Source organism: Quercus robur, chromosome 7 (assembly GCF_932294415.1).
Source record: "Quercus robur chromosome 7, dhQueRobu3.1, whole genome shotgun sequence".
Taxonomy (NCBI): Eukaryota; Viridiplantae; Streptophyta; class Magnoliopsida; order Fagales; family Fagaceae; genus Quercus; species Quercus robur.
In genome coordinates this window covers 46770081-46779736 of record NC_065540.1, presented here as the reverse complement: position 1 = coordinate 46779736, position 9656 = coordinate 46770081, and the positions used below count along the sequence as shown (strand labels likewise).

Below are 9656 nucleotides of genomic sequence, written 5' to 3'. Positions count from 1 at the left end.
GAAATAAGTGTCTTTTTCACTTGGAAAGGAAGAAAATCGTTTACTTAAGTGTCTTTTTACTTAATTGGTAAAATTTTGTTTGTGTTTGACTCTAAATTAAAAAGTCAATTAATTTTATTATTTAACTTATTTATACAACTATTTATACACCTATTTGAATTTTTTTCTTATTCATGATTACTATTTTAGTTAAGTTTTTACTTTTATCCGACTGTCCTTTCAGCGGAAGTATACTGAAAATAAATAGACACAAATTCCAAAGCTAGTTGACGCGTTTTTTTTGTTCTGAAGCACTTGTAACGGCGTAGGATGATATACTTTAGACACTCACTATAGCTTAGACTTCAGATATAAATAGACACAAATTCCCAAGCTCCCGCTTCTGCTAGCAAATGCAGACTGTGTTTGCGTCAAATTCTGCAGATCAAACATTCTCTTTGCTCTTTTATAGTTTTTGAGAGAGAGAGAGAGAGAGAGAGAATTGTTGAATACAACATACCGATACAAAAATGGAGTTGTTACGGAAGGAATTAGAAGTGGAGCACAAGAACTCGTCGGAGGAGGCTTTGCGAAGATGGAGATACGCCGTCTCCATCGTCACAAATCCCCGCCGCCGTTTCCGCTTCGTCTCCGATCTCGCCAAACGCTCTGAGGCCGAGAAAAAAAGCCGCAACGTCCAGGTTCTCATTTTGTTCTTTCTTAGCTTTGCTTATATTTTAGTTTAGTGCTCTGTTTGTTGTTCATAAAAGCACAATGCAAAAAAAAAAAAAGAAAAAAGAAAAAAGAAAAAAAGTACCGTTAAAACTGTTTTGCAGAAATCGTAGATTTAAATTGCACTAAATTACTTTTTTGTAAGATATGATGAATTGTGCTTGTTCTGTTGTTAGGGGGTTTCATTTTTTTACCCACAAAAGAAGAGCTCATCTTAAAGTTCTTGAGATAAATTTAAGCTTTTGATCTTCTCAAAATATGCTGAACAAACAAACGTATGAGGATTTATGATAGCTTGTGATGTATGAGGACGATGTGCAGTTATTTGAAATAGTTATGAATTCCGGCCGTTCCATTCCAGGCCGGAATTTTCCATTCAAAATAGTTAACTGGTATGAATCGCCCTTCTATTCCATTTCATTCTAAATTCCGGCCCATTTTGCTCCATTTCACTAAAACCCGTCTGGTATGGTGATTTCGGCCAGTATGTAAACGAATCATTATATTTTTCCTGAGCCCTTTTTTTTTTTTTATTACTTCACTCATATTTGATATTTATTATGTTCTGTTCCAATGGACAAACCAAAATGGGTCCGAAAGGTATTCAAAAGTTTATAATTTGAATTGCATTACATATCACTATGAAGGTCACTGTCAAAAAGAAGCATTGCAGTTCCTAAGACCAAGTGACTCTTTCTGTCATGACTTTTGAAATTCAATCAACCCCATTTTCTGTTTTCCCCAGGAAACGATACAAGCTGCTCTTCACTGTCAAAAAGAAGCATTGCAGTTCATTGCTGGTATGAAATTCTAGTTTCTATTTTTAACAAAAGCCTCTTTTTCATTGTTAGAGCTCTTTCATTCATGCTTTGATCGATCATTTTATGTTGTTCTGCAGCTGGTGGTCAACCTGAATACAAGTTACCAGAAGAGGATACAGAAGCAAGTTTTGGCATTCGCCCAGATGAACTTGCATCAATTGTTGATGACCAAGATATTGAGAGCTTGAAAATCCATGGTGGAGTTGAGGGGATTGCGAGGAAAATCCATGTCTCATTGAATGGAGGTGTCAACACTAAGGATTTACCTACTAGGCAAAAGAATTATGGATTCAACTGTTTTACAGAGAAACCTTCCAAAAATTTTTTGATGCTTGTGTGGAAATCATTACAGGACTTTTCACCAATCATTCCTGTGCTCAGTGCCATGGTTTCTATAGGTTTAGGAATTCCCACTGAAGGGTGGCCTAAAGGCATATATGATGGTTTGGGTGGCTTTGTTGGTATGTTCCTAGTAATCATGGTTACAGCCATCTGCGAGTACAAGCAATCCTTGCAGTTCATGGATTTAGATAGGGAGAAGAAAAAGATTTTTATCCAGGTAACTAGGGATGGGAAGAGAGAAAAAGTTTCTATATATGATTTGGTTGTTGGAGATATTGTTCACTTGTCAATTGGTGATCAAGTTCCAGCAGATGGGATTTATATATCAGGATACAGTTTGTTGATTGATAAATCAAGCTTGTCAGGTGAGAACGAGCCAGCAAATGTAAATGAGGAGAACCCCTTTCTTTTTTCAGGAAGTAAAGTGCAAGATGGTTTAGGAAAGATGTTGGTAACAACAGTTGGTATGAGAACCAAATGGGGAAAATTGACGGAAACTCTAAATGAGAGAAGAAAAGACAAGACCCCACTGCAGGTAAAGCTATACAGTGTTGCTTCAATTATCGAAAAAATTGGCCTGGCTTTTTCTGTGCTGACATTTTTGGTACTTATAGTGAGATATCTGGTTGTAAAAGCTCTTAATTATGAGTTCACAGAGTGGTCGTCAGGTGACGCACTGACAATTGTGATTTGCTTTGCTACTGCAGTAAGCATTTTGGACGTTGCAATCCCTGAAGCATTTCCATTAGCAGTAACTTTTAGCCTTGATTTTGCAACGAGGAAATTAAAGGAAGAAGGGGCACTTGTGAGGCATCTCTCTGTGTGTGAGACAATGGGCTCTGCTAGTTGCATATGCACGGATAAGACGGGGACATTGACCACAAATGATATGGTAGTGGACAAAGTATGGATATCTGAAAAATCTATAGATGTAAAAGGTAATGCAAGTGAGGTGTTGAAATCAGAAATATCTGAAAGAGTTTTAGGTATCCTATTGCAGGCTATATTTCAAAATACTGGCTCCGAAGTTGTTAACACTGATAATGGAAAGAACTCCATTTTGGGAACACCAACAGAATCAGCATTGTTAAAATTTGGCTTGCTTTTGGGTGATGATTTTGATGCCCAGCATAGAGAGCTCAAGATTCGTAAGGTTAAGCCTTTTAATTCAGTTAGAAAGACGATGTCTGTGCTTGCAGTTCTTCCTGATGGAAGGGTACGTGCATATTGCAAAGGTGAATCTGAAATTATATTAAGAATGTGTGACAAAATTGTTGATTGCAATGGAGAGCCTGTTTTTCTTCCTGAAGAACAGGTAAAGAAGATCACAGATGTTATAAATGGCTTTGCATCTAGAGCTCTGAGAACTCTTTGCTTGGCTTTTAAAGATGTTTCTGACACTTCCATCGAGAACAGCATCCCTGATAGTGGCTATACATTGATTGCAGTTGTTGGAATCAAGGATCCTGTGCGCCCTGGTGTCAAGGATGCAGTTCTAACTTGTTTAGCTGCTGGAATAACTGTTTGTATGGTCACTGGGGACAATATACATACTGCTAAGGCCATTGCTAGAGAATGCGGTATCCTCACAGAGGATGGAGTGGCCATAGAAGGACCAGAATTCCGTAGCATGTCCCCAGAGCAGATGAAGGACATCATCCCAAGAATTAAGGTTCTTAAATTTTTGCTTTGGAATGTTTTGACCTTCATCTATCTATGTTGGAAGATGCTGCATTCATTTTTGTAATTGTGTATAATGGATTCAGGTAATGGCTCGGTCTTTGCCATCAGACAAGCATACCTTGGTGACCCATTTGAGGAAGACGTTTGGTGAGGTTGTTGCAGCAGCTACTGGTGATGGGACCAATGATGGTCCTGCTTTTCATGAGTCAGGCATTGGACTTGCTATGGACATTGCAGGAACACAGGTTTGTGACTTTGCTTTCAAAGTTTCAATTTTATGTACTTATATTTCTTTTTCCTTCCCTTGTGTGATATTGACGATTTGGACTGGCTTAGCCAGGTAGGATTCTTGTCTCAGTTTTTTGTTCCCCTATCACACTTTCTCATATGAAATGAAGCAACATGAAGCATGTGTGTGCGTCTATTCCACATTGTCATTCATGGATCATTTTCTTCTACCATTTGATAGAAGAAAATATGAACTAGTTTTGTGGTAATCAGTGTTTGATCCTATTTGGAATTTTATGTATAGGTTTCTAAACTTTCTTTTCAACTATGTGGTCTCAAACGTTTATTGCTTACTGTCTTGCTTATCTCACTGCAATATACTTTTTAATAAACATGCTTAAAATCATTTTACTCAACAGTCCCTATGATTGAGAATCTTGATCAGCCAAATTATTAACCAGCATCTAATTTCTGACCAAATATCCAATTCAGCAAGAATTATCTGTATATTGCTCCAGTATGAAACCTCTTCCTTGGGTTAGCTCACCTTTATTATGTTCTGCTTTATGTTTCACTTCACCTTTTATGTTGCAGCTTTTGAGAAATCAACTTATTATCTATGTTGGACAAATTTTTTTTTTGAGAAATAATTACAATATACTGCTAATCCTGCAGTTCGAACACTTTCTCCCCCTAAACCCCCAAGCACTTTGTGCATGGAGAGGTGCCAATTCAGCTACAAGGCCTTTGGCATCTATGTTGGACAAATTAGAAATAGATATATAGGCTAATGGTTCTTGGATCAAATGCAATCCACCCCCTCCCCCCTCGTTCTAAGTAGCTTCAAAAGGTTAAGCCACAGATTCAATCCTGTTGGGATATAGTGTTGTATTTAGGGTTAATTGCCGAAAACCACCCTAAAGTACTGGGTATTTGCACATTGCATCTCAAATTTTAAAAATTGCAATCAAGACCCCAATTTTAAGACACACATCCATAGTTCCCCTTCCCTTCATTCTTTTTTCTATTGGGTTTCACAAGCTTGGAATCATATCGTGTTTTTATTCTCTAATCCTCACTCATGTTAGGACACTTGAAGACCAACCCAAATCTGTAAGATGCGAATAACAAAGATAGAAACAGAAGAAGAGTTCAAGGCGCACACATGAATTCCAGATTTATACGGTTCACCAAAAATAAGGTTGCATTCACAGGGTTGCTACATTTTTTATATAAGGACTACAAAAGATGTTATAGTAGTCATAGGTATATATAGCAATATAGCATCGTATTCCACTATAACTAGAGCTACGTACATGTGTGACATTACTATAGTAGCCTATGCCTGGGCAAATACCAGAAATACCTCAAATTCCTGGCATAAGAAACAGAGTAGATCTGGCTCCACATAATTGATATCAATAGTCTGTGTCTGTGTTATCTTTTAGATACAAGATCATAATATCAAATCTCTATTCTGTCATAGTAAAGTTCTTATCATCTTGACTTGTTTTTCTTTTTCCCCAATACATCACATAATCTTTGTCATTCAGTATCGTTTTGATTTTGCATGGGCTTATATACTTTTGGACTTGTATCATTGCTATATGTTGAGCGACCTACTTCAGTTTCGTTTTTTTATTTTTTTGGGGTTAATTTATTCTTTAATGATCCTTTTTCATGGATATGTTGTTCAGGTTGCAAAAGATAGTGCTGATGTCATTATATTGGATGAAAACTTTATGACTATTGTGAATGTGGTCAGATGGGGACGTGCAGTTTATATAAACAATCAAAAATTCTTGCAATTCCAGCTAACTGTCATTGTTGTTGCTCTGGTGCTCCATTTTGCTTCTGCATGCATTTCTGGTATGCTGGATTATGAAGTTATGGTTTTATATTTTATTTTGAGCAATAACAGAATAATGAGAGTTTTCCACATAACTTTCAGGATCTACCCCCCTAACGGCTGTGCAGTTGCTTTGGGTCAACTTTATGGACGCTGTTGGTGCGCTTGCACTGGCTACAGAACCTCCAAATGATGAGCTTATGAAAAAGCCCCCAGTTCGTAGGGGTGTGAGCTTCATCACAAAGGCCATGTGGAGGAATATTATTGGTCATAGTGTATTTCAACTTGCTGTCCTTGCAATTCTCAATGTTGATGGGAAGCGGCTGCTAAACCTTAGTGGTTCAGATGCAAGTGATGTTCTCAACACACTGATATTCAACTCGTTTGTATTTTGCCAGGTATGTGGTACAAGTCCCGTTCTTGAAGAATGTTCTGATTTCTTACTGTCATTATTAACCTTCTCTATTAATGTTGAGTTAATTCCTTTTTTGGGTTTAATTATCATTTTGGTGTCTAACATTTACCCTACTTTACGTTTCAAATGTGTCATATTAGTCCCTAACCTTATGGTATTGTGTCAATATAGTATATTCAATATATGGTAGATGAAAAAACTGACAAGATTTAACAGTTATTTGAAGTAATATTTTTATGTCATAGGTTTCTACATGGCCTTAATAATTAAGTTATTTTTAAAAAAAAAGAAAAACTAAAGTAACAAACCCAATGCCGTTGGGATTGAAATCCCTAATGATCCGTTTGGATTAAGGGAGAGCAAGGGAGAGTAGAGTGAAATTGGCCCAAAATTAGTCTAGTTTTAGCAAACTTTACTTTACTCCCCTTCACTCCCCCTCCATTTCCCTTCAATCCAAAGAGGCCTAAAGTCTCATGGCAGAGCTTTAGTGCAAATCTCATACATGAGATCCTCTGCATGATACACATCATCTTGAATCTTGTTGAGCCACCAAAAAAAAAAAAAAAAAAAAAACTATTGACATTTCCTATTAGGAGAAAAGAGAAAAGAATAACTCAAATAATAATATATCTGATTAACTATCTTAGTATGCAACTAAGGATCTGGAGCAGAGAAGAAAAACAGCAAGTTTTGAGTGAATCAACATATAACATTGGTGGTGCCAGTTCTGAGAATGGATAGACTCAGAGTCAGAGCAAGCTCAATTCTTTTTGCTTTTTGCCTAATAAGAAATGTGATTAATTTTTATTTCTGGGTGCATGGCTTGACAAGCTTCAAGATGCTGTGTATCAGGCAGAGGATAAAAATAACATTTCTATGTCACCATTAGTCACGTCGGTTTTTTCTATACTCCTTAATGATAGAGACTATTTTGACACAATACCAAAGGTTTAGGGACTAAACTAACATATTTGAAACATTATGAGCCATTTTGACACATAAGATAAATGCGAGGGACCAAAATGGTAATTAAATTTTTACTTTTTTTTACAGGTTGGGATGTATGTATAAACATACAGATTTCAGTGTCTTCTGTTGTATTCCAACTAATTAAAATGATGAATCGAAGATCTTAGGCCTGTATCTTTATAACACAGTTTGCCTTTTCATATGTGTCAAACATTGTGTAGTGTGATTCTCTTCTGTTAGATCCTAGAGCTGTTTGTGAAATTTTCAAACTAGTAATATGTGGGATAACTATCCATATGCAACCAAACTTGACATGGGTTATGGATTGAATCTGACTACCAATTAACTTACTCATATTTCAGGTTCAAGTTTAGCTGAACCAATTAATTGGGATTAAGATTTTATCAACTTGAGTTGAAAATATATGGTTATCAAAACTGAACCAAACTGGAGGTCAAACTAGCCTGTAAAACCATTAATGGAACCTTTCTTGCTGAAGTTCCTATATGTGACTGCACCGATAAGCTAATAACATATGGTATTGGTAACTGTACTCGTTGATTTTTATCATCTTGTGAAATGGTATTATTACCCAAAGCTTCTAATATAATTTTTTTCCTGATTTACTTTTATTTTTATTATTTATAAAAAGTGAATCTCTTTTTCTTTTTTTTTTTGGACTAATTATTAAAAAAAAAAAGTGAAATAAAATGAAACTCTGATTTCGATATTAGTGAATCTTAGTGCAATATGTTAGTGTAACTCTGATTTCGATATTGTCTATGCTCCTCAACTGCCTGTAGTGAACTAAAATGTCCAATATGTATTTATCACATAGTACAACTATGGAAAAGTAACCAAAATGCAATTTATTTTTTGGGGGATTAAAAATTATAATAGAAGGCATGGTTAAAGACTTTGGAAAGTCGTAATGAGCATTGTTTCTCCTTCGGGATTTTTTTTCTCAGGTGTTTAATAATATGAACAGCCGGGAAATAGAGAAGATAAACATATTCCGTGGCATGTTTGATAACTGGATATTCCTAGGTGTCATGGTTGGCACAGTGGCTTTCCAAGCAATCATGGTCGAGTTTCTAGGCAATTTTGCAAGCACGGTGCCACTGAGCTGGCAATTATGGTTAGTCAGCGTGTTACTTGGATCAGTTAGCTTGCTGGTTGCTGTCATCCTAAAATGCATCCCAGTTGAGAGATGCAGCTAAACACCATGATGTTTATGGTGATAACCTGGCTTGAGAAGGGAAAAGAGAAGGCTTTTAATTTTTTTTTTCCCTTTTTCTGAAGCAACTCTAGAGGTAAACTGACTTTCGTAAATAATTTTTGTGCTAACTTATAGAATGGCTCGTTGTGGTAGAAAAGAAAAGAACAGGGGTAGAATTAGAAAGAAGTTTGGTGACCTGTTTTTCTGTAGGTCATGTATTTTTTTGAGTAATTATAGAATACTCTTAAAGTACCATAAATATATATTCTCTTCTTTAGAATAATAACAGGTCTTACTAATTAAATTTATATGGTATGACTCACAATTCATGTGGAGGGGGATGGAATACGCATTTATGATACTTCCTGAATATTCAATAATTTTCCTTTTTTTTTTTTTTTTTTTTTTTGTTACAAAGAAAACTTCTTACAAAAGATTAGTGGAGTGAAACTATAATTACTGCAAAGTACCTTTCAGACTCAATGTAGTGATCCTCTTTTTAGCAAGAGGAAGATGTATATAAATTTTTTTTTATAAACTCTATGAGCAGTTTGCTTTCACTTCTTTCATTTCTTAGACATATGAAGAAGTAAAGTATTAATTATTAATAGCCGCAATACAAACAGGTGACTATAACGTTTAGAAAGTAAAAAAGAAGGATTGTGAAAGTACCCAACATTATTGTTAGTGGGCACTATACATATGGCCAACCATCATTCATATTTCGACAAACGCATGGGAGATCCTTGGATCCCAGATATCCGTAGTTTTAAACCAATCCCAAGTGGAAACTTTCCCCCAAATGTTTCTTAGGTTTCATAATTCAGACCTTTTAGTGGAAGGGTCACAATTCAATGGAAGGGCCATTAGGCAAAAGTGTTCTCATATTTCGATTCCAGTCACACCACAACAACGAAGAGTGGCTCATGATATGTGTATGTGGAGTGTGGACCCCTAACAAATGTGGGGAGTTTTCCATCAAATCAACTTTCACTTTTGATACTCTGTTGCATATTTGTCTTGAATGTATGCATTCTGTTTTATAGTTAGTGAATTTTACTGCTGTGTAGATTCAATACATTGTTAAAGGTGTCCGATAAGTGTAAAAACACAAAATATTTCATAATCTTTTTTCTTATGATAAGTTAGCATGTTAGATACTAAAATGCGGGCCCCTAACAAATGTGTAGAGTTTTCCATTAAATTAAGCAACTTACACTTTTGAGGCTTTATCATACACCAATAATTATCTTATGCATTGAATGTATACATTCTCTTTTAGAGTATGTGAACTTTTACTATTGTGTAGAATCAATATACTGTAAAAGGAAAGATGCATTAGATACATTCTCATCATCATGAGGATAGTTTTGTCTAGTAAGTGTAAAAACAAAAAAAATTTCCAATATTTTTCTTATG

General features: G+C 35.7%; 1 pseudogene; it reads left to right on the top strand.

The window, feature by feature from the left end:
- Positions 1-324: 324 nt before the first annotated feature.
- On the top strand, positions 325-9222 carry LOC126693703 (putative calcium-transporting ATPase 11, plasma membrane-type; annotated as a pseudogene).
- The last annotated feature ends 434 nt before the right edge of the window (positions 9223-9656 follow it).